This window comes from Salvia splendens, chromosome 8, assembly GCF_004379255.2.
Source record: "Salvia splendens isolate huo1 chromosome 8, SspV2, whole genome shotgun sequence".
Lineage (NCBI taxonomy): Eukaryota > Viridiplantae > Streptophyta > Magnoliopsida > Lamiales > Lamiaceae > Salvia > Salvia splendens.
In genome coordinates, this window is record NC_056039.1 from 20941398 (window position 1) to 20968742 (window position 27345).

The 27345-nt window shown below is 36.7% G+C and overlaps 1 pseudogene; it reads right to left on the bottom strand.

The window, feature by feature from the left end:
- Positions 1–5829: 5829 nt before the first annotated feature.
- LOC121745910 lies at positions 5830–27008 on the bottom strand (annotated as a pseudogene).
- Between the last annotated feature and the right edge of the window lie 337 nt (positions 27009–27345).

Below are 27345 nucleotides of genomic sequence, written 5' to 3' on the forward strand. Positions count from 1 at the left end.
ATTCACTCTCTGTTTTTCTGCTATGAGTTGTTCTTCATTCAATTGAAGATTTGTACTGACTGATTATCCATGAATTGATCATTCTCTGTGCTTTCGTTTGGTTGGTTCTGGTATTGTGTGGTTGTAGAGACAATGTCGTATTTGATTTAGTTTAAATATTTCATTCTGATTTAGGTTAAATCTGTTAGATATTTCTGTGTTGATGCTACTGTGACCATATCTCTAACACTGAGTTCATAACACAAATTTGTGTAGTTGAATAAAAAGCTTCTCAATTTGGTAGGCTAATTCCTGTTTTGCCATATATTTAGGATATTAGTGCTGGGTATTCGGTCGGTTAACCGACCATATTTTAGCCCCAAAACAAGAACCAGAATCGGAACCAAAAAAAATCGGTTAGTTCGGTTAAAACCGACAGGTTAAAAAATAGAAATCGAATTTACTTAAAAAATATTACTAAGCTTGCCATTCTCGAAAGTTGAACTTAGATACAACCAATCATTGAATCAACGGATTGATCTAAAACTTTGTTCCATTTTTCTTCCTTTTATAATGGCATATTCTCTCCCTTTTTTGTTGTTACTGTGGGACAATGGTAAACATAAACTAGCTTAAGAAAGTTTACTTATAATTGTAAAAATTTTGGCTAAATTATTTTTTCTATATAATTATTTAATAGCTACTATATAGGAACTTGTAAAAATATTTAACAGTTGTAAATTTGTAATTTATTAATCTCGGCTAAATTTGTAATTGACAAAGAAGCCTATTGAGATTTATTTAATCTCAATTTTATATTTACTTTACTAATATTTACATAAAGAAAATAGAAAAGGAAATTTTAAAAATGAAAAGGAAATTAACAAGCAGGGCTGAAATTATTTGCCAACATATCATAAAATAAAATAAAAATAAATTTATAAAGTACTGTACAAAGCAATCGTGTTAATCTATTAGTAGGTAGTAGTAGTAGTATTATTTAAATTAAATATAGGGGGCAATTTTTCTATAAAAAGGAGGTGAACACTTAAAAATAAAATTGAAGGAGAATTAGCAGATACGCTGCTGTATTTGGTGCACAGCAACACAACGATCCTTGCCTTCATTCACAACCTATCTTCCTTCCTCTCTTTTGCGCCGACACTTCCATCCTTCACGCCTCTCGATCTTTTGAGCCGACACCATGGTATGTCACGCTTGTTCCTCATAAGATTTTCTTATTTTTTAATCAAACTACTACTTGTCTGGCTCATCAATACAATTGCTTCGGAGTTTTTTTCCTGATTAAATTACTACTTGTTCGGCGAATAGATTCATGATTCTTGCGCTGATTTCATGGTGTCTATTCTTCTTTTTCCCTCCGGCCTGAACCCTCATTAGGGTTAATTTCATTGTTCTGAACCCTAGTTTATGAAAGGGAAATTTAATAATATATTGTTATTTGAGTAATTAATATTTTGGGTTGGTCTTCATTCAGCAGCATATGGGGGGTGGTCTAGGTCTACGCTTCATTATGTTGAAGTACATGCCTCAGAGTATGAACTACTGTTGTATTGACGAGGTGGAATTAAAGGATGGTACTGAACGTAATCTAGAAGAATTAGAATTTAAAGGAAATTGTTTGCATGAGGACATTCCGGCTGACCCTGGAAATGTTTGTGTCGGTGATACCATGTACATGTTCGGAGGTGTCATCTACTCGGTCCCACAGCCCGTTTTAAGTAAACAAATTACGTTGACAAACTACTTGTCATTTGCACCACTTCCGAGTGATTCTTCTCCTATGACTTGGACTCGTAGCCCCACTACTATGAGTGTAGACCGAGTCAACCCCATGGTAGCCCCATTCCACGATGGCGGGATATTCATCTGTGGTGGCACTTATATAAGAAGTAGTTGGGTTGAGGTCTACGACCCGAAGACATGCCAGTTCCCCAGTCTGCAATTGCCTACGAACGTGGCTATGATTCCCTTACCAAGATCTTGCTTTCAGTACACCAATGAATTGGTACTGATATACTATGATGCCTGGTTTTACAATCAGGACGAATACGAAGGCCGAGCCCGCATGTCCTGCAACATTGAAGGATACGAACCAACACTCCTCCAGTACAATTTAGTATCAAACTATTGGCAAGTCTTTGCAAGGGAATTACCTGAGCCATACCTTGAAACGTATAAGAGGAACCTCGTCTATGTGGGTGGAGACATTCTATTCATGATGGACTACTCATCTAGCTGGTTGGTCTACAATCTGTCCTCAAAGAAGGTGGGAAACGTGGAGGTGGAGCTTCCGGATGCGACAAAACTATCATTCTATGCAATAAACCTAACATATATCATTTTATCCGGCAAAAACTATCATTCTATGCAATAAACCTAACATATATCATTTTATCATTTTATCCGGCAAAACTATCATTCTATGCAATAAACTATCCGGCAAAAACTCAGAGTATCATTCTATCCGGCAAAACTATCATTCTATGCAATAAACCTAACATATATCATTTTATCATTTTATCATTCAATCAAAAAGTATCATTTTATCAACTCAGAGTATCATTCTATCCGGCAAAACTATCATTCTATGCAATAAACCTATCATTTTATCAGTCAGTCAAAAAGTATCATTTTATCAACTCAGAGTATCATTCTATCTGGCAAAACTATCATTTTATGTAATAAACCTAACATATATCATTTTATTAGTCAGTCAAAAAGTATCATTTTATCAACTCAGAGTATCATTCTATCCGGCAAAACTATCATTCTATGCAATAAACCTAACATATATCATTTTATCATTTTATATCCGGCAAAACTATCATTCTATGCAATAAACCTAACATATATCATTTTATCATTTTATCAGTCAGTCAAAAGTATCATTTTATCAACTCAGAGTATCATTCTATCCGGCAAAACTATCATTTTATGCAATAAACCTAACATATATCATTTTATCAGTTAGTCAAAAAGTATCATTTTATCAACTCAGAGTATCATTCTATCCGGCAAAACTATCATTCTATGCCATAAACCTAACATATATCATTTTATCATTTTACGTGATATTTGGCAAAATTCAGAAATTAAATGAGGGAAATGACATATTTACCCCCTCGTCTTTTTTTATGAAGTAAATCTAAGTTTGAATCTCAAGCACAAGATTAGAAAATATGTGTGGTTCAGATTTGGTTATAGGGTTATTACGTGATTTAGGAGTTATCATATGATCACAACTATATATATATATAATATGTATATAGGGGAGCATTAAGGTCCTATTGCCCCCTTAGTGTCTATTTCCTTCTTAATATCATCAATTAGTTGATGGAATGGACGGACTTGATTAAAAGGAGAGATCTGATCCCGTGTTGCATTATTAGGTTCATTCTGTGCATTATATGGGTATAATTGTAAAACAACAATGAATAAAAACGGAAGGAGCGAGAATTAAGCGGGATTTTCCATCTACTCACTCCAACCACCTCACTCCTCAAACCCACGATTGAATTTCGTCTCCCCTAATTCCCCGCCATTTCCAAACCCTAGCCGCTACTCCAAGCCACCGGAAATCAACCCAACCTTTGATTTTCGCCGTTAAATCAACGTTCCGCCGCCGTTTCACCGTCGAAGACTCAATCACTTCGCACGCGGCCGTCAATTTCCAGTCGACAACAAGGTAGGTGTTAAAATGTAACACCCGTAAAAAAAAAGAAAAAAAATCAAATAAATCTAATTAAATCTTTTCCTAGTTGACTTGGTCAAATATATTTCTCTAAACCATATCACCAAACGATTTCCCCATATCTATACTCCCTAAAATCTCTCCAACCACCAAATCCATCAATATCTATCAGTTTTGCCTATATATATCCAATCAATCCCACGATCTTTCTACACATAAATTCAATACCAAGAAAAACCAGGAACTAAAATTTAGAGAAAGAACCGAGTTGGAGAAGAGAGTTTTCTGCCGCCTAAGAAGGTAATCACCGATCAATTTCCAGCCTTGATTTCCTTGCATTCATTTAGGATAACTCGAATTTTGGAGCATGATATCTGTAGTATTCGGACAGTAGGTTCCGATGCATGTTTGACCGACCAAACGAACTCCTTTTTATACGATTCTTTTTTCTGAGTAAACCTTAAGGTGTCTTCTGTGTGGTGTGTGAATTTCAACCTATTTGGACGAAAGATGTATTTTTGGTGAATTTTTGAAGTTGACTGCGCAGTTCTGCCAGAAATTGTTTTTCTCGACTAGGGAGTTACGTTTTCGATTTGACCGACCTAAAAAGATTATTTTGATGTGAAATTTTAATTGAATGATATTTTATGTGTCTACTGTATTGTGGAAAAGTTTCAGCCCCAACGGAGACCGGATGAATTTTAAATGATTTTTACAAACCAACCGCGCAATTCTGCCAGTTTTGTTGTTAGGTGAAAATATCACTTTTGCTAAGTTTTAATGAATTATATGATGCATGTATGATTTAAGAAGGTATCCTATGGCATGATTATGTGTAACACGTTGAGAAGTATTATGGCATGTTTTTCCTTATGTTGATGAACGTTCGGGAATGGACAATCTAAGAAAACGATGAAAGGAACGATAGGACATGCATGATAATTGTAATAATGGAAAACCTGATTGTGTGGTGATATTGACAAGGGTTGTTGCACGTACGAGGGTACCAAGAGTAAAAGGTTGCGTAAAGTCGTGATTGTGTGGTATAAGCAAGCGAGGTGGGCTTTCTTTTTAAATATGGGCAATGCCCCAAGTATATTTTTATGTGAAAATGATACGAATATTTGTCATGCCGTGTTTTGTTTTATTCTATGGAACCTATCTGATGTGGCTTTTGCCATCAATGGATAATCGAATTCGGGTCTGTCTAGGGAGTGAGTCCCTATTCAGGCTAGTGTACACCAATGGGGATCGTGAGCCGTCTTTTGGGTCGGCCGGTCTAGTGACTTGGAATGTGGCCACATTCTTTGTCATCAATGGATCAGATATGGTAGACATCTATGGGAAAATGACTGATCAGTCGAGTTTTACGATGAAAATTATTTTAGTGTCTTGGGCAATTTCTAAAGTTAAAACCCAAGGTCACTCAATGGTGGCATGATAAATACTTTTTATAAAATGATTTCAGCATGAGTCCACTGAGTGCATCAAGTACTCAGCCCTGCATTTCTTTTTAAAAATGTGCAGGTTGAGCGTGACGGGTGCGGTGGGTGTTGAGCAAGACCGTTGAAGAAATTTAAGTGTGTAGAATGTGTCATGTCTTCACACGTGGCATATTCCTTCTCTCAAATGCTTCCGCTAAGTAGTTGTCTTTCTTTTGAGTTCTTATATCGTTGAGATAGTATTCATTTTTGAGTTGTTGATTGTTGAGATACTCTGATTTTATTCGAGCTATTCCCATTTGTTTCTAGCTATGGTTGAGTTGTGTTGATTTCCCCCTTTCTTCCCCGCTTCTCTAATCCTCCCCTAGTCGCGATCAACCGTGTTTTCTATCCTTAGAAAATGCGGGCGTGACATAAAAGTTCCATTTTTTGGTTAATGGACACTCTGAACCTCCGATTTTCACAAATTGTCTGTTTATTTTTCCGTAAATCATGAAATCGTTGTCGTTTTTGTTAAGGTTTTGTCCATTGTTGAAGTTTGTAGTTAATTACTGCTTTATAACTGTGTAATGGTGGATTTTGTTGACTACATCTTGTTATTTTTAATTGATTGTTGGTTTGTCTGACAGAACAACCATGACGAAAAGAGGCAGACAATCTAATACCCAAAACACCCAAAATGCAGGTGAGCAATCTCATGTCTTTTCCTTTTGTAGTCTTCAAGAAGTTATACCTTATTCAAGCCAGTTGTTTATATGAATTTTGTGTGTTAAGCTACTTGGAATTGTGTCCCTTGAAGTTGTGCATTATTTGTTGGTTTTTGTACATTATATAGCAATCTGTTGCATTTGCATTTTGTTAGCGTCGAGAAGTTGTTCATTATAGTAGAATGTGGTGTATATGATGAGTTTGTGTTCAGTTACAACGATTGGTTGCCTTGAATTTGTGCATTATTTGTTGGTTTTTGTACATTATATAGCACTCTGTTGCATTTTGCCATTTGTAAGCATCGAGCATTTATTCATTATAGTAGAATGTGGTGTATATGATGAGTTTGTGATAAGTTACATAGATGGGTTCACTTGAATTTGAGCATTATTTGTTGGTTTTTGTACATTATATAGCACTCTGCTGCATATGCCATTTGTAAGCATCGAGCAGTTGTTCATTATAGTAGAATGTGGTGTATATGATGAGTTTGTGTTAAGTTACATAGATTGGTTCACTTGAATTTGGGCATTATTTGTTGGTTTTTGTACGTTATATAGCACTCTGTTGTTCATTATTGTACATTGATAAAATACCTGAAAATGAGTGAAATTTGTATTCATATGTGCATTATTTGCTGCTAATTGTATATTACTGTAGACAGTGGTATACATTATGTTTTGCGGTTTTAAAAAAAATCGATCGATTGTTTTAAGTTACATAGATTGGTTCACTTGAATTTGGGCATTATTTGTTGGTTTTTGTACATTATATAGCACTCTGTTGTTCATTATAGTATAATGTGGTGTATATGATGAGTTTGTGTTAAGTTACATAGATTGGTTCATTTGAATTTGGGCATTATTTGTAGGTTGATATTTTACATTATTGAGTAATGGTGTCTATGCATTAGTACATTGGTTAAAAACAAATTACGTACCTTCTGCAATTCAGATATTTTCTCAGCCATGTTTCTACAATGTGCCTCTATCTCCCCAGCTTGGGCTTCTGATGGACATGCCCATCGAAGGTGGAACTGAGGCCAAAGTGTTGGTGCTAAAGCTGCAGCAGGAGGTAATAATGGACCTTGAACTTTTGATGCGTCGTAGAAATGGTTATGATGACCAGAAGATCTATCAAGTACACCCACAAGCATCATAAATACCAGCTTGCTGCCTTTCTTTCTCACTGATTTAGCAAAGCATAAATGACACAAGACTAACAATTTAAACCTTCTAACAGTCATTTAGTTTTGTTGCATAATGGAAAAGCTAGTCAAGTAGTTTTCAAAATTGAACACGACTTTTAAAAAGGTTACAATAATACTATTACCTTCCGATTTGTATCGAATCGGAGATCCCTCAGCGTTATAATGATGTCATTTCAAAATGGTGTTGAATTTGAAAAATAGTTCAGTATGTTGATGTTTTATTCAACAAGTATCCCTAATAAAAATAGTACTTATAAAACAGGGAACTTGCAAGGATGGTAACATAATTATTCCATTATTATGGCAGTGTGAGCAATCAAGGAAAGAATAAATGCCTATACCTGTTACAGAAAAAGTTTCCAAACCGGCAGGAAAGTGCAGAGTCTACTAAATCTACAAGGAAAACCTGCAAAGCCATAAGTCAGTTAGCAAGCGGCATTACGGCTTAATTCATAGAGTTAGAAATCTCATTATGAATCTGATGAAGGTACATTACCGAAGAGAACTCAAAAGCGAAAGGATACATTCGTAACAGTTGCGAATCCACTGTAGAAAAAAATTGTAATCAGTGACCCAGAACAGAGCGAAATGTGTCTTGTGAGATATTCATCACCAAATTCAATTCAAACATAGGGCCCATCAGCGATTGAGAAAGCCAGCATTGTGACAAAAACAATCATCTGCACCAAAGTGCAACTCTCTGCCAGTTCGACCAGCTTCTATAAGTGACAACAATACACTTCCAAATTCGTGATCAAATCTGTTTCACCTTTCCATGTTATTTTGACACGGGTTGTGATCAAATAAAAACTAATTTCCAATACATAACACATTAATTTCAATTTGGCATATTAAAATTATCAACACAACATAAAAAATTGAATATCAACACAATGACCTAAGTATATCAACACATGACAGTTGATACGATCCCCCATCGATTTCACATGAAAGTGTGGAATAGCATATAAGAGGGAGTCAACCCTTTACCTTTGACCATGGTTTTGGGTTAAGTTAGGGCTTCCTATCATATATGCTTATCAACAGTTGATAAAGTTATATCTGTGTCGATAATTTTAATATACCAAAAATTGAAAAAGTTACGCGTTCTGTATAGGAATTGGGAGTACTGTTGCTAAACTTAAAAATGAGCTGATCTTCAGAGAAAATTTGTTAATATATTGGTGGTGCATCAAATAATTATACCCATTGAATATCGTGAAGGTGGCCAGTCTACCATATATAAACAGTATGAACAGGCACTTCAACTCTACATCATATAACGCAAAGCAATGACTCTTTTCAAAACCCCCTAAAATCATTTACGAGACTAGTGCTTAATTATCTAGTTTCTAACAAGATAGCTACTTAATTACATGAATGATCTAAACAAGTGGAGACATAAACATAATCAAAGCACAAATTTAGCATATGTTGGTCAGCCAATATTTCTAGTACATCTACATGCAGGAAGATAGGTGAACAGTTATTTTGTGCATGAGTAGATGTAGACTGAGATGAGGATGATTGGCGACTAGGAGATGAGCTTAAACTCCCAGTAGATGTCTGTCGTGTAATTTCAGGGATGCTTTCACTTCCAGATACAGTAGGCAGTCCCAGACGATCTGAAAATGGATGACCAAATGCAAGCCAATCTTTTTCTACAAGAGCCTGTTTATTCAGAAAGGTTTGAACTCTGTAACAGAAGCCAGACAAATTTCACCACATGACAGGCATAATGAACTAATTGTAATCTACATAATTAGCTATTGCATCCAATTTGAACTACTTGTGCCACACTCAATGATGGACTGATTTACCAATAAGAGGATACATACGAAAAAAACAAAGGGAACCACATGAAAATCCGTATGACTTCATAATATCTATTTGAAACTGCTAGATGAAGATAGAGCAGTATATAGCCATACCTGGAAACCTTTGAACGTCCGATAGTATGGATCTAGCAGCAAACTTGCAAGAGAAACCAGCTGAGTTGTTCTATCCCATCCATCACTACAAACATTATTTTTGAACATTTTTATAAAATATCAAATCAATGGTTGTTCTCAGCCTTTGATATTAATAGTGTTGAAAACGATGCACAAAATAGACAAATTCTGCATTTGAAGCAGCCAAAAAATCTTCATGTGATACGGTTAAAAACTGAGATGTCTGCCACTTCTGTATATGCATGCATATCAGGTTAAAGACGGAAAAAATATTTCTTCCCCTGGTCCTTGGCATCCGAAGAATTGGATAGTGATAATATGTTATGAATGACAGAGTAAAAAAAATAGCATCTCTTACAAAATTAGAAACAAAGTTCCATTTTTGCCGAGTATCTTGATGAGGACAAAAGATATTACATATACTCCCTCCGTCCCACTCTTAGTGGAGCATATCTTATTCCCACGAGATTTTATGCAATAATGTTTTGTGAGTAAAGTGGAGAGATAAAAAAGTAAGAGAGTGACATTTTTATTTTAAGAAATGTATCTTTAGATAGGAGAAAGTACTAGCAGCCTCTATATTCCCTATATAAGGCTTTCTAGATAACTAAGGGTCAGTGTTTTAGAATCTAGAAACATTTATGATATACCTCCCACAGGACCAGTCAAAAAACAGGTTGGATGAGGAATCCAGTCTGTTAATGGGTTAACCAACTGGCCAGAAGTGATAATAATTTTATACCAAATAAGCATTTTCCAAACAGCAAAAACAAACAAAACCAGATTCAAAAGGAGGTCAGCATAAATCATGCTGAGCCAGTCAAGACACTCTGAATGTGTCTGTCAAAGGTAAGACCTATCACTCACCATGACAAAACTATGGTACTGTGTATATAAAACTATGGTACTGTGTATATAAAAACTATACACAGTATATAAAAATGATTACCATTTACAAAGACCTATCACTCACCATGACAAAACTATGGTACTGTGTATATAAAAATGATTACCATTTACAAAGACACATTCAAATATCTTGCCTACTGTAGCTGATTCTAGAGCAATGCGGGCAGCAATCCATGCTGAGCCAGCCAAGACACTCTGAATGTGTATCAACCAGCCGCTGTCCCCCAGAGTTGAGACTGAAGCAGACATACTGCTGAGATTTCCTCCTCCCCAAGTCCATCCACCGTGCCTCTATCAACAACAGAAGTGCAAGAATACACATATAAACTAACAAAAATTATTAGCGAATAGATTAAAAACATTTCTTATGATCCCTACTAGCTCTGCCTACAGTTTGTGAAAGATGAAAACTCATTACCCGGCTATACCACATTACTACTACTAATAATTGGTGAAACAAAGCAACAGACAGAAAAAATAAATTAACAGAACTTTCTATTGTATATATCAGAACATAAACCCTTTGAAGAGATATTGCTAATTTATCAATCACTGCAACCTTGAAAACACCTTTTGCAGGCACAGTGACTCAATGGAAAGACAGTTAATAAAATGACAAAACAGAAACATATATTTACATGACGCATTACTTGGAGTGATGTCATTAGGGGAGTTGAGTGCATCATTAAATTTCTGGGAAGCAAGCTTCTAGATAAGAAAGTTTTTTATATTCTATGAATGAGGTGAAAAATATATAGTACAAAATAATTAGGAAGATGTGTTGTTTATCAGCTGAGAAATAGAGAAATATAGAACAGAGATGTTGCTGCAGAAATTTACAGAATGGAAATGAAACAAAACAACCCGTTAAATGTATGTTGGATCGGTGGCATATAAATCAGATTCTCGATTAAAAATGTCCTAGTAAAAGAACATCAGGCCAGGCCAGGCCAGAGCTGCAGATGTTTTCAGCCAAAAATTTGACATAACAACAGATTACAGTTGGGCATATTTAGTACTCCCTCTGTCCCATTAAAATGAACGTTTTCTTTTTTTTGGTTGTGCCATTAAAAATGCTATGTTTCCTAAAATGGAAACAACATCATATCTACTTTCCTCTCTCTTACTTTATTATCTCTTCATTAACTCACAAAACAATACTACATAAAACCCATGCTGAAAAGCAAATGTTTCATATTTAATGGGACGGAGGGAGTAGTATATAATGAATGCAATATTGTCAATACATGAGGCAATTAATTTGCAATCTAGTTTCAGGAGTGAAAGGAGTCTAATTAAAGAAGGCACAATACCAAATATCATTAAATTCTAGATGTTTAAAAGTAAATGAGTGACGAATGATTGCAACAAATGTAAGCAAAAGCCTAACTATACATAGTAAGTCTATCATTAATCTCCTAATAAAGACCAATGAGTATAAATTATAAGAAAATTATTCTCTTCAGGTGCAACAAAATCATACCAAAAATGAAGACATCCCGTCAGACGACTTGGCACCATGAGTATCAACATAGTCTCTCAGCCGAGCAAGACTCTCACGCATTGCATGTATATTGTCTATACCAAAGAAGACGATCTGACATATTGAAAGGGGAGGATGAGAAGAAATCACCATTTATAAAAATACAAAGTACTTCTATAAGTTAGGATGCACAATTTGTCTATAGATTTAGACAGACCTCAGACCGGGAGTAGTTGGCGAAGGATTCTGACCCACCAACCATTGCACCATTTGCCAGTGCATTTTTTCTAGGCCTTGCATCAGCTATATATAGCTTCCTAGATGAAAATCTTGATTAGATGATTCACTAATGAAAGTATGAAGAAAAAACTTCAGTTAAATATCTCACACTATTTAACAAATTCCAGGTTATTTAGTTGCTCGATAAACAAAACCAATTAAGATAAGGGTGAGTTAGGGTAAGACCAATTGAAAACGAAACATGGTAGAACTATAGAGAAGAAAATGAATACTGTTGGTAAACAAAATTAAAATATGTTACCTCTGGCGTTCCCTTACTCCAGAAAGTTGAGTCCAAAGTGCCGCAACTAGTTTCTCATCAGCATTGCTGCAAAAAGAGTGTATGGGTTCAGCAGACCTTATATGGAAGAGTAAGAGACTACAAGCTAGTACAGAACTCTTACTTCCTACTATGATCACAATTATAAATAACAGTTTCTATGAAATCACCCACCCACAGCCCTTTCAAATCAGCACACCCACAAATTTTTATACATCCTATAATTACCTTCGCATGTTCATCATGTGGCCAACCAGTGGTTGTGAAGATCGGGTGAGGACAGCTCCAGTTCCTTTAGCTAACCAGTCAGACTAGCTTCAACGTGATAATAGGAAACATTATTAAAGTGAATTCAGCTTGGACCTGGATTACACCAGGAAATTACAGGCAATCTACAACGTGCACGGAAGGTACAAAGCCTGCTGTATCTCGACATCACTGACAGAAATTGCAAGAAGAGACATGATGGAAACCGCTAAAATTAGAGTCTGAAAACTAGTAGTTATTCCGAGAAAAAACAGAAACCGCATAGATTTTCTTACCTGATAGAGTTTGGGATAATCAAGGCAAATGGATAGGTAGGGCACATCGTATAGTTAGAGTTCAAATTGCTTATTCTCCACCATTCATTGGACAATGTGAATGATCCATCTTCAATTTTTCTAGAGGAAGCACGGTCTGATCCAAGCCCAAGGAGCCGGGAGTACTCATTCAATAACCGCCCCTTTGGGTGCTTGTTACTGTATTTTGAAAGTCCAACCACAAAAGCATAGAGATCCCGAAGTCTAGCTGGCCTAGTCAACCTTGATAGAACATCATACACAGCACGCCTCTGTAAAATAAGCATTTACAACATCAGATCTATTGCATAACAATAATACCCATCTTCAACATCAATAGCAGAACCTACAAGCATAACTGAGATGCTTAAAAAGGTAAACTGAATTGGACTACTTCTTAATCCACACCAAACAAACGAGTATTGATACTTATCAAAAGTTCTTAGAAAGCCCAAAAACATGAAACTTTCCTGACTCTACACAGTACCTTACATAGTTACATCAGAAAGATATATCATTAAGTACCCAGACAAATTGAAAAACAATAAATTAAGGTGGCCAAGCTTATTTTAAAAGTCTTTTAAACTTCTTCATGAATAAGGTATATTTTAAGCTTATAGAAAGCCAGATCTTCTGTTAAAATTGTTGCATCTTTAGTCACGAATAAAGTCCAGCAGCTAAGCTAGTAAGTGCAGAATTTTAGTATATTTGCAAACTTTAGAGGTCCAGATTGTCTATATAAGTGACTGTACATTAATAAACCCTTTCTAAATATTTCACAAAACCAACAACTTATGAAGTTTCATATAAAATCAATGCTAATTAAAATACATGCATACTGACATTATTGAAATAATTATGCTATTATGTGTTCAGTCAATGCATGTAAGTATATCACCATAGCATAAGCAAAGAGAGACTTATAGTTTCATGCCTAGGATACAGAACAGAGAGCAAGAATCTTCTTCAAATATTCAGCAAAGTTATAGACTTATAGCAGAGTGTGGGTAAGTGTAATTTGGATTTTTCTATATAAATTAGATATTCTAATTATCTAATATGCTATTTCTGACAAAGGGAACCTCACATCTTCATACTCAGCTAGATCATTATTGAATTTAATTTTGTTTGGATAAGAATGTTTTGAATGCAAGGTCCACATGAGCAAGATGCTAGTCGATTATATATAAAGTGACTACAAGACTTTGAACAGAACAATTCCTCTGCAATCCTCACCAGAACAAACTAAAGGTTAAAATTCCATAAGCATCATGAATATAATCACCGATGTAGCATAAGAAAAAATAAATAAATGAATTTCCACATACATGATAACTGACCTGTTTCATCCGAGGCCGAAAGCCAAAGACAATAATTCTCATATCTTTACCTGCAAATTTTCATAGGATAATGAAATCAAAGAAAATCAATCACACAAGCTTAATCATGTATGAAGTACAAACACAGAGAACGAACAATAAAACATGCAAAAACTATAAGTCGCTGATGATTTAACTAAACTGGCATGCCATAATATCAATTACCACAAAAGATTGGGTTTTTTTTCAACTTTGAGCCGAAAATAAAATAATGGTTCAAAAATAGAACCTTCTTTTTACAAAAAACGCGTTTTCTCTGTTTTTGCAAAAAAAAAAAGGCGCCTCAAAGTAGGAAAAAACCAAACGATTAGTCAATCCAAACTTCCAAAGATTATCAATTGTTCGCAATATATTTATTTTTTAAGAAAGGATTCTGAGCATCATACCAATGACCTGAAGCAATCGTTGAGGTGGATACTTATCAATCTGGGAGCCGATGGCAGCTTCATACCCTTCAACCAATAACGAATATCAGAATTCAAGATCTTGCATTATCAAATAACAAAATAACTGCTTAAGGAAGAAAATTCAAGAAACAAATAATGCAAAAAGAAACATGAGAATATGAGATGCATAAAAGTGTAAAAGGAAAACTATCACATTTTCACAGGAAAGTGAAATTTTTATCGCACTGGAAAATGGATTGTTGTGACGATAAGTTTAAAACCAAAACCATAAGTGAGGCTATAGAATTCAGATGCCCCAAAGGCAAATTTCCAGATGGGCAGAGGACAAAGTGAAATCAGAGAAAACTATTTGTATTTAACTTTTGAAAATGATACGCAGTGATTACGAACATATAACATTCCTTCTGATTAGCATCTGTGAAGGATGTATAAGCATGAATATATTCAGCAAGACTCTAACTATGCAAAGTATCAGCATGCATCCTGTAGCACTTGATCATCTTTATATACCACCTTATATGCACCTCCTGGCATTAGTCTAATTTCTCTAAGAAACAACTACGGATCCCATTAGAAGGAATGGGTTCTGAAATTTAACTGCAGAACTGAGTCAGCCAGTTGACTTTTTGCGTATAAAGTTAACAACACATTGAAAGGGGCATAAAGAAGAACTCCTCTCAGAAGAAGACCAAAGATTATAGACTCCATCCATTACAACTTACAGTTTTGCTGAACTTCTCAATTGTTGCCAAGGGTATAGTGCCAAGTTCTATAACGCTTCTAGATCCATCACTCTACAAAAGGAAAGAATGGTGCTATAAGCATAGAGTTGCATTTTATTTTACAAATGTTAATTGTTACATCAGAAGGCAGTACCATGATTAAAATAAATGGACTCGTGGTTGAAATTTTCACACGGTAAAGCACAAAATATTGTGTTTGATTCATAGTCGTGATGGTCAAAGATGGAAGTCTATCAGAAATTCTAAATCATTTACAAGTTTTAATGTGGCGGAATGAAATCTAGCTAAGCAATCAGCACAGAGTTTAGTGGGTAAACTAATATGAATAAATCATTTAAAAGTAATATAAAATGGCTGTCTTACAACCAACGGGTTATGGCACAGTTGGCGGCGCGGAGCTGTGGTGACCTTGAGGTCACAGGATCAAACCCGGCCCGCAGGGAGACTTTCGGCCTTAATCCGCAAACCCGGTCAACCAGGATTAGTCGGGTTCCGCAAAAGACGGGATAGGAACACTTGTGGTCAAACCAAAAAAAATGGCTTCCATACATGATACTTAGGCATGAGAGAAGGCTGTCAAGCTATAGCTCTTCTTTGTACAGATGGCCTTCCCGGCCCTATGTTGCGTGCAGAGAACTATCAAACCATAATAAGTGCAAGACGACAATCTAACCTAACTGTTGATGATCTGCATGATAAGTGGGAACTACCAAAAGTAGAAAAGCATAAAAATATAATTTAAAATGAAAGATATTGTATTAACAACAAAGGAATGAACTTCAATGTCTTACCAAGAAAAGAAGACGAAAATTTGTTACATATAAATTTCCTGTCTCGTCAGTGTTAACAAGAACAACGCCATGTCCCTGGAAATAAATCTTCAATAGTTTAATCTCTAAATATTCAAGATTATGATAGCTTCTTTTTCGATATATTTTCAGTTGGCATAAAGCATAAAGCATATATGTATACCACAAGATATGAGATTCTTAAGAATTACAGAAGAATGAATACTAGCAAGAATCAACCAAATAATATTTCATATTCCCGAAATAGGAGAAAAACACAAAAAAAAACAGAACGATGATACATTTATTAAGGACTCATAAACAACAAGGGCAACATTTATGCACACAACTTAACATTGTCTGGGACAGATAAATTCAACAATTATATTTTACATGATTGTGGCTAGCCTTGACAGCTATATTCCACAAAATTAGGGGTTTCTCATCCATACACTCTAGCATCTATCTCAAAGAAGATAAGGTTTCAAAATTTGCAATGTTCATTAATCTTGTAAGTTGTAACAAAGATTTACTCAAGTAACATAAATATCATCTAAGTTCTTACATATTCAACAAGCCAAAGTTGTGAGAAGAAAAAAAACAGAATTAGGAATCATTGTAAGTATTATGAAGAGATGAGAAATCCCCAAAAGCTGAACTGATCCTGACTATCAATAAACTCGAATCTCTAACAACATCTAGAGATAGGCATTATAGTCATTATAAATTAAGACCTAGGCCCACCAAGCAATTCCAAACATTACTCTTTCCCACACCTCCTCTTAAGCAATGTGAAAATAGCTAACAGTAACCTAAAATTCTAAAAAGCACTAGAAACCACGTAAAAGTTCATTAACACTAATTACACCTTCATTTGATACAAGTATTTCAAAAAAAATTCTTCACCATTTGGAAATCTTACATTAAACTCACCACTACTAGTTTCCAAATTGTGCAGTTATGATTAGCAGCTTGAAGCTAGAGAATTCCTAAAATTGGGGAAAAGAAGTTTCATAATATGATCAATTTGGAGCACAATATATATTAATTGCTTCCTTCAGAAGTTCTGAACTTTAAATCTAAATTCACATTCTCAAAACCACACATTAAACAAAAATTCTAACAATCCAAATTCGAAGCCCCACAAACACAAAGAAACTCAATTTTCTGCATTACCTCTACTATGATAAACTCCGCTTCAAGCAACAGCTGATGCAGTCCCTGCGAAACAGGCTTCGAAGCTGAAACCTGCTGAAAAGGTGAAAGGGAAATCACATACATTTGCTGAAAAACAGAAATTGCAAAAAAGGGCGAAAAGGGAGAAAAATAGGAAAACCCTAGCGGGAATTTTCAAATACATCAACTTTAGTCCATTCGATGGCGTCCCAGCTGCCGGCGCCCTCAATTTTCTCCGGCTCCAATTCACGTCATTCGGCCGGACCTCGTTCGCGGCATAGGTTGCATTGAAGTGTAAAAAAATTAGCTTTATTTTCCCAAGAGTGGAACAAAGGGGCGAAATTGATGGATGGGAGCTGACAATTTGACAAAAGATTATTCTAATACAGGAGATCAACTTCATCATTTCAAACAATAAGTAAACAGTGGTTTGAGTGTAGAAGCAGAGCTAAGGACTGATGCGTTGTGTGCTTACAAGCTATACAGAGGTCCTTTCATTAATGATTCCACCTTATTGAATGGAGTAATACAGTACATCTCTTGCTTGGGCACCAAAGCATACATTATCTGCCGAATGTTAACGTGCGTTTAGAGCATTAATATTCTGCGGGAAGCTGAGCAAATTGATTTTAAGCACGCTGAGGAGAGGATGGTAGAGGCCGTGTTGCACGATGAGATATAGCAAACAACAAGCTAGACTGGTTCTAGTTAAAGAATCGTACCCTCAGTCTCTCGCCTCAGGTGGCGTGTCAAGCTGCTTCCCAGGCATTGCATCTCGAAAAGCAGGGAGTTCTTTGTATGCCTCGTTGAGCTTTGACAAAAGAGGGAACTCTTTCTGCTCACATTCTAAACCAGAGTCATGATTAGAAGGTTTTAGGTTCGTTCAGCAAAGTTTATCTAATTAACTTGAAACCACAAATTTAATTCAAATAGTCAATAGATGTCGTGTGAAATCACATATTTGATTCGAATAGTCAAATAAATGTCAAAATTAGTCCTATCATTTTATGATTTTGTAAGATTTTATCTTTTAAATTTTTTAGTCATATACATTTTAAATCGGATCACAATTAGTCCTCTTTTAACAACTTTTTTTTAGTCATATACAATTTTAAATCGAATCACAATTAGTTCTATATTAACAACTTCGTTAATATTTAACAATCAACCATTTTAATCCCTATTTTGACCCACTTGTTGATTGTGATTACCACTCCCTAATTAAAATCAATTAAGGGGTTATCATCTTCCTCAATAATCCTAACCCCAAATTGATGAGAGAGAGGGCGGCGACAGTTGAGGCGGTGCATGGAGGTGATGGCGGTGGAATCCGGGCGAGAGAGAGAGACGGAGGGATGCGACGGCGCGCCGTGCGCAGGCGGCGGCGTGAACAGGACCGAGAGAGGGAGAGATTTGGGGGGGGAGAAAGAGAGAGAAAGGAGGGGGAAGGAGAAGAGAAGAGGGGAAGACAGAGGAGAGAAGAGGACCGCCGCCGGAGGCGACGGCGGAAGGCAACGCTGGAGGGCGGCGGCAGCAGCAGGTAGTGAGAATGAAGAGCTTCTCTCTCATCAATTTGGGGTTAGGATTATTAAGGAAGATGACGACTTAGAACGAAGATGATAACCCCAAAGTAATTAAAGTTTTAATTAGGGAGTGATAATCACAATTAACATGTTTAAGTTGGTCAAAATAGGGACTAAAATGATTGACGGTTAAAAATTGATGGAATTGTTAACCGATGATCACAAAACGGGACTAAAAAATTCAAAAGATAAATCTAAGACCAAAATCGTAAAATTAGCATATGTTCAGGATTAATTTTAATGTATTATTGTTATTTGCTTTTTTTGCTTGGTGATTACATATGCATGTCATAGTTATTTACAGCATAAGAGTGTCCACAATGGGGGAGTCGCGGCCCGCGGCTCGATGCGCGGCCCCCCATTGCAGAGAGCCGAGAGGTGGGGAGCCGAGGGCGAGCCGCGGCCTTCACGAGGCTGAGCCGTGTGAGCCGCGGCCCTCCATTGCAGCGGGCAGCGTTTCGCGGCTGGGCAGCGGATTTTAATTTTTTGTAAATTTCGAAAATTCTTTATAAAATACTACACTTCCATTCCATTTTTCCAACTCCATTTTACTTCCATTTTCCTCCAATCTTTCCAATATTTCCTTCCAATTTCAATTCAACCTTGCAACTATGGATTCCGACGATGAACAATTCCAACAAGCGGTAGATCTGGAGTTCCAAAACCTTGTTGCAGCGGTGCAACGTGAAGCCGACGAGACGGAGGCGGCGGCGGCGGTGGCAGTCCCTCGGCGATTCTATCATCGGCGGTATTTCGACCGTGATCATGCCGGGGCTGACCGCCGGTTGATGGAAGACTACTTCAACGAGAACGCCCGTTATCCGCCAGAGGTTTTTCGTAGGCGATTCAGAATGTCGCAAAATCTCTTCGTCCATATAGCGACGTGTTTGGCGCAGCGGTTCAAGTGCTTCAACTTGCGATATGATGCCACCGGCCGACCCGGCTTGTCGACATACCAGAAGTGTACGATGGCAATTAGCAGCTTGCCTATGCCGGGCCCGCTGACATGTTCGACGAATACCTACAGATAGGCGAAACGACTGCCCTACGGACGTTGAGGCAGTTTTGCAGGGGCATTAAGGATATCTTCAAAGGGGAGTATCTACGGAAGCCATCGGCCGATGATTGCCAGAGATTGATTGATATGCACGGGACTGCACATCATTTTCCAGGGATGTTGGGGAGCATCGATTGCATGCACTGGGAGTGGAGGAACTGTCCGGTGGCTTGGAAGGGGCAGTTTACTTCTGGTTTCAAAGGCAGACATCCCACGATGATTCTGGAAGCCATTGCTGATTACAGATTGCGAATCTGGCATGCGTATTTTGGGGTCGCTGGATCAAACAACGACATCAACGTTCTACGATCGTCACAGTTGTTCAATGACGAGAGTCGGGGTGAGGGTCCGCAAGTTAGATTCATGGCCAACGGCACTCAGTACAACATGGGGTACTATTTGGCCGATGGGATATACCCTCGCTGGCCCGTGTTTGTGAAGACTATCCGACAACCCGTTGGGCCGAAGCAAACCTACTTTGCGAAAAAACAAGAGGGTGCTAGGAAGGATGTTGAGCGAGCTTTTGGTGTACTCCAAGCGCGATGGGCCATTATACGGTGCCCGGCTCGACAATGGCACGAAAATGATGTCACGGACATCATGGCTGCATGTATCATATTGCACAATATGATAATAGATGACGAAGGAGTTGCTGCAGAGCGATGGACACCGGAAGATGGTGCTAGTTCTAGCTCGGGTATTGCCATGGAGCCCCTACAGATGGGTGTACCACGTAGTAATGAATATTTGATCCAGCGGTACACCGATATGCGGAGCCAAATATCGCATACATCACTGCAGGCTGATATGGTTGAAGAGGTCTGGAACCGTAGAAGAGGCGCCGCAAAGTGATATGGGTTTTCGGGTTGTTGTTTTTAAATTAGAAAACTTTCGTTGTATAATTTTCCTATTTTAATATAATACAACGAAGTTCTTGTTACATTTTGTTTTTAGGTTGTGAATTTTTTTTATTTACAATCCAAATTATTTTATTTTAATTAAATTTATAAATATCATAAATTTAAAGTCTAATAAAATTTAATATAGTTAAATTAAAAATAACATTAAAAAAGTGAACAAATTATTTTTTTTGAGAGGGCCACATTTGGTGGCCCTTGTTGTTTTTGTTAAATTTTATTAATTACCATTGCAGAGGGCCACAAGAGAGCCATGAATGGTGGCCGGGCCACATTTGGTGGCCTTCAAGGGCCACCATTGTGGACACCCTAATATAACTAAAATTAAAACAAAAAGGATAACCGATTTGAACATCATAAAGACCTGAAAAATTACGTAATTAATTTATAAACACAATTATTAAATTAATATATGTAACTTTGAATGTGTAATTTTTAAAATTTACTAAAATAATTAGAAAATTTACATAATTAATTTATAAACACAATTATTAAATTAAAATATGTAAATTTTAATGTGTAATTTTTAAAATTTACTAAAATAATTAGAATGTCTGAAAGTTGATTTTTGCTTTATGCTTTTATCCTTGCGTGTTTTTTCACTATTTTAACATGTATAGCCAATTAGGGTAACGTGGTCTCAATTTACTTTTTCGCCAAGTCCGCCTATTTTAGTACTCCTTCCGTTCCCTCATAGTTGAGGCATAACTCTTCGGCATGAAGTTTAAGAAATAGATGTTGAGTATAATAAATAAATAGATAAAAAAGTAAGAGATTGAAAAAAGTAGAGAGAATAAAGTAAAAAGTGAATAAAGTTGAGAGAATAAAGCAAGAGAGAGTAAAGTAAGAAAGAGAAAAATGTTACTATACATAGAAATGACTCAACTACGGGGGAACTTTCCGAAATAGAAAAATGACTCACCTATATGGGAAAGAAGGGAGTAATTCTTTAGCTTGACCTGTTAGTCGTGGGTTCTCTCTCAGATTTAAATGATTACACCCTTTGCGTTTTGTTTCATGCTTAGTCATTTTATTCATGCTTACGTACCTTTTCAGTCTAACGGATCAGTCTAGTTAATTTCCCATGTTCATTTTTCCAGTAAAGCAGCTAATATGACTAGTTACCTTATTTCAGCCTTCATGTCTTTTCATTCTAGTTGATCAGTTAGATAGAATTTATTGTTTTCTCATCCAAGTCAAGTAGTTAATTCTTAACCCACTTAAAGTTGCATGGCAGCAGTCAACCCCTTCCAAAATGTCCTTACACACCCTCGCAACACATTCATCCTTGTGGGATTCGATCCTTACTTCCCGTGCAAATATGTTAGTCTCATGGGTTAAGGTTTTGAAATATGCTTAGATTGCATCTCTAACAACATGTGGACACACATCTGGCGACTCTACTTAATCATTCTAGCGAATCTATTTGATCAGTTTACAATTTATTTATATTTACATGCATGCAAAAGAAGCTACTTTCAATAATGAAAAGTAATTAGAAAGTGAGATTCATATCCCGAAACAAGCTAGGAGTAGTCTTCTCTTTTTATCGTAATTAATTCCCTTGGAGTTTGCCTTCTCGATTCGTCTTGCACTTGTCTTTTGTTTAATATCCAAAATCGAACTAATTTAGTAGCTTCAGCAATGAAACCCCTCCATGAGGAATCAATACCTTTTATACTATTTTGCAGGACTGTACGTTTGCAATTGTTGTGTGTAAGGGAATTAAATCTTGTTTTGTGGTCTTTAAATCACATTAATTAATACCTTGAAATAACACAACACCATCCTCGATGGATCCAAACCTGTTGTCAAACATAATCATATAGATGGTGATTCTCGTTTCGATCGAGAAGAATTCACCATATTGAAATTCCTTTTTTTGAGAGTATTGGTTATGTAAGAAGAGGATAAGAGAAGTTGTGAAATGAAAGTGAAAATATGTTTATATTTTAGAGTCACAAATTTTGATTGAAAATAAAAATCCCAATCTAGCATCTCTCTTCTCTCCTCGCAATGCATATCCTTCCTTGTGTCAGACCCCTCTCCTGCAATGCGTATCCGTCCCTGTGTAGTCCCTTCTACCAACTGGGTCTTCCATTCCTCTCTTGACCCCACCCGACTCTACACCTCTCACCCACCCTTGCAACACAGGGTGGCACGAATAACCTTCTCTGAGCTGCCAAACACCCTAGAGGTCCATGTTGCCTTTGCACATGACCAAAATGGAAAAACAAAAATATTGATTACGAATGAAGACAATATAATTAATTAACATGGATGTGATCAAATGCAAACTCTATACATTACAAACATTAAACTATGATTTGAACCGTTACAAAATGTCAACAGATGTCAATATAATAGCAACAAAAAATATCAACACAGTGTCAACCGTTGATGCTGTGTTGAAATTATATTGACACAGTATAGACATTTTTTGTTGCTATTTTTTTTCATCTGTTGACATTTTCTTACGGTCCATATCATAGTTTGGAGTTTGTATAATATATAAAGTTTTTGCATTTTTTCACTACCTTGGTAAGACATAATACTCCTTCTATCCCACAAAAGATGTCACACTTGTGGGACGGTATGTGATTTTAGGAAGTTTTGTTTTGTTTGTTATGTGGAAAAATAAAATATAATATTTGTACTATTGCGAGAGAGAATTTTTTCTAAATATTAAAATGTGACATCTTTATTAGGACACACTAAAAAGGAAAGTGTGACATCTTTTGTGAGATGGAAAGTGTATTAAATTATACTCTCTCCATCACATAGAAATAGAGTAATTGAGAATGACATGAGTTTTAAAGCGTAATTGGTAAAGTAAGAGTTAGGGAGAAAAAGTAGTTGAAATAACATAGTGAATGGTGGGGCCCATAAATGATAAAGTAAAAAAGAAGAAGAAAAAGGTTTATAAATGGATATGTACTATTTATATTAGATGGACGAATTTGGAAATTCTGCATATTTCTATTGGAATGGAGATAACTACTCCATCTGTCGCAACTAAGTTGAGTCGTATTCCTTTTTTGAAAATTCCAACTAAGTTGAGTCATTTCCTTTTTTGACAAAAAACAAAACATCCAATCACTCTTACTATATTCCATCACCTATTTTACTCTTTTTTTTATCTTTCTTACTTTATTCATTTCTCCTACTTTTTAACACAATTGTTTAATCTTTGTGCCCAAAAGTTTTGACTCGACTTAATTGGGACATGTAGAGTACACCAATTATGATTGTAACCATCCTTGTTAAAATGGAAAGGATCCCTTGCTGCTGTGCACAACATGGTTTGTGCTAAATATACACACACGTCCAATTATTTTGTAATAAGAAACTTATTATTTTATAATTTAAAAGTAAAATAGTAGTAAGATGTACTTCCTTTGTTCCATTTAATAGGTTCACATTTTTAGTGGCTCGGGATTTTAGAGTTGCTAGGTTGAATAAGTAGATAAAAAAATACAATTAAATATATTAATAAATAAAGAGAAGATGGAGATTTATTTTTAGATATACTACTACATGGATATTTTAAATAAAATAAACTAAAATAAAAAGATAAACATTTTGGATGGGACATAAGAAATAGTACGAAATAACATAGCCAGAGGAGTAGATCCACACTCTTTGTTAAAATTGGGTATACTCTCTCCGTTCCCTAAATCTCCATCTTCTCTTTATTTATTAATATATTTCATTGTATTTTTTTATCTACTTGTTCAACCTAGCAACTCCTACTAAAATAAAGTATTGTTAGTGGAGAATGAGTCCCACCTAATTAGAGAAAGAAAATACTTTTTAAAATTAAAAAATGCATATTTTTATGAGATAGACTAAAAAAAGAAAGAGTATGTATTTTTTGGGAACCGAGGAAATATTTATCATAAAACATTATCATGACATTGACATCTGTGAAATAGTATAGACGAGAAGTAAATTATACAATCGGCAAGAATCATAATAAAAAAATGATTAGGGTTATCCACTATAAGGCGGACATGCCCAATAGCTCCGTCCCAATTTTTGTCCATAGCCCCAATTTTGTTATCCACAGCCGCAAAATTCTATTTTCGCCACTATAGTGGACACCTCCAATAGCCCCCAAATTCCAAATACAAAATTCTACATTTTCATAGCCGCGTCCTCGCCCCGAACGCGGCTATCCCGCGTCCGCCGCCCCAATAGCCCCCCAAAAGTTGTCCGCCCACCTTCCCCACTATAGCCGCCCGCCCACCGCCCGCCCACCGCCCCCAGAGGCGGCTATAGCCGCGTCCCATAGTGGTTACTCTTACATGATAAAGTCTTCCTACAGGCCCACCTTCACAGAGGCGGCTCCCCTAATTCCACGTGCAAATCAAAATGCATATTTGGCTTAAAATTTGCCAAGTCTAATCGTAACCACGTGACCCTGGCCTTTCAAATTTCCACCAAAACTAATGTTTTTATACTAACAACAATTTATCACTCTCTCTTCCATAATTTAAATGTTCTATTTTTATTCGTTCGACAATAAAGCTTTATTTTACTTATATTTTGTTTTCAAATGAGTTCTACATTCTATTAATGTATTTTATAATAATTAAATCATTTTGAAATGTTTTATTAAAATAGAGTTATTTTCAACAAAAAGTAATTTTTTCCTCAATTATTTTATTCTCTATTTACTTTATTTTTTCTTTGATGTTTTATATATTTTTTTCTTAATCTTCATAAAAAAAAAATTGATTCTATTATTATAAAACAAAAGGAGATCAAAAGTACGATTGACTTCACATTAATTTTGTTTTTCAATTTATTTCGAAAAGTTAAACAATATGTTCAATTCATTCCAATTAAAATTGAGGCATTAATTGGTAGATATGAGACATTAATTGAGGATAGATGATTATAAATTGAGCTTAAATATATATTGAATATCAAGAGTTTGTTGTGTGAGCATATCCCGGTAATGTTTGGAGTTCTCTACGGACGTCCCAAATTTTGGATGGTCTTACCCTACACCCGACCCACGGCGGCGACGCGTCCCCTCCGGCACACGGCGGACCGGTGGGAGTGGTTGTTAAGGACCTAAATCCCTAATGATCCGATAAAACGGACAATAACGAGATAAAGATAATCCGGCGCCCGTGAGGGTCGGCGGAGATAAAGATCTGGGCGGCTGTGCGCGGGTTCCAACCCGTCGGGCAACGGCTACAGATCAGATATACGTTCCGGCTGTGCGCGGAGACCTTCCGTCGGGCAGCAGGTAGCGTAGGGAATTACGGATTCAAAGCATAACTCGAGGCATTTGGCCAAAATAATATATTCATTGATTCATTGTTGGATGCTTAAATATGATAACAAGCTCTCCTATTTATAATAGTATAATACTACCCTAACTTATTGAATAAGAAAACTAAGATATGGAAAAGATTTGGTGAAATAAAAGATAACTAAATAATTGTGATTTCCTAAGATATGGGATCGTATCAATTCCCCCACGGTTGAAATCCGCCTTGTCCTCAAGGTGGAAACTACGAAGCAACGACGATAGCCGTAAGCAAAAGCTTTGGTGAGGCGTCTCCTCCTGGATCAAACACATACCGAATAGTTGAATGTATCCCTCGATCACTTCCATAAAAAATCAACCAAGGAGACCTAATGTGGCCGCCAAAATTCCGTGCCAAAACTATTTTAACCTGTTCACACCTCCAACAATGCTCAAACATGGCGTGTCATTGCACGGAGGGATCAACCTTGCATCGGTGTCGAGCGATGTTGATCGATGATTCATACATGGAACATCACCGACATTCAAATCCACATAGACACAAGCAAGTGCATGCGAACCGGAGTGGGCGTTTAATTTAAGCTCATCCTCACACAACCTTCGCTTCTCCTCCATTTCCTCTTGATTGTCCTGTTTTTTCATATCAAATCCAGCCAGGATGTCATTAACAAGGCTCTGATTCTCCATGCTCTCTCTCTCGCTCGGCTTCTCCATCAACACACTAAAATCTTTCTCTTTCGGCTCTAAACTAGATCGAAGGGCGTCGGCTTTATTTTCTTTCTCTAGCCAAGTCTCTGTATCTTCTCTCATCTCCAATTCCTTATGTGTTGGAACACTAAGATCATCAATCTTCTCATCATATGCCCCGACGAGCACTTGCCGCGGCGTATTGCCGGTCTTGACGATCTCTTCTAGGGACTCGTCGATTGGAACATCAACATCAGGATTTGCGTCCCCATTGTGAACGGTGCTGTTGGGAACATCCTCAACTAGATTTTTGTCATCTATATTTTCCTCAAACGCTGCATTCAACTCAGCGAGGAGGGAGAAATTCTTCAATCTATAAATACGCAACTTCTCGTTGTAATCACTTACTGCAACTAGGTGGGGTGGGTAAGGAGAACAAACCTTGAGGCTGTGAATATTGGGCAGACCATGTTGCTTCCCCGAATCAATAAACTTGTTGGACTGTTGAGGCGAGTGAGTGGCAACGGCAGACAACGGAGCTGTGCGGTGACTTAGCGGTCGGTCATACTTCGTAGGCTGCAAGGTCTACGGGCAGCGATAGTCGGGCGGATCCCAACGACTAGGCGGACCCAGTGGTGGCTGATCATCATCCGAATATCCTCGCGATGGTTCCCAACAAGAGGGCTGCCACGACTGTGGTGGGTCGTAACAAGTGGCTGGCCGACTAAACTGCTGATCATACTCGTCTATTTGTTGACGATGTTGTTGGTATCTTGGTGGGTCCCAACATGAACCCTTGTGATTTCT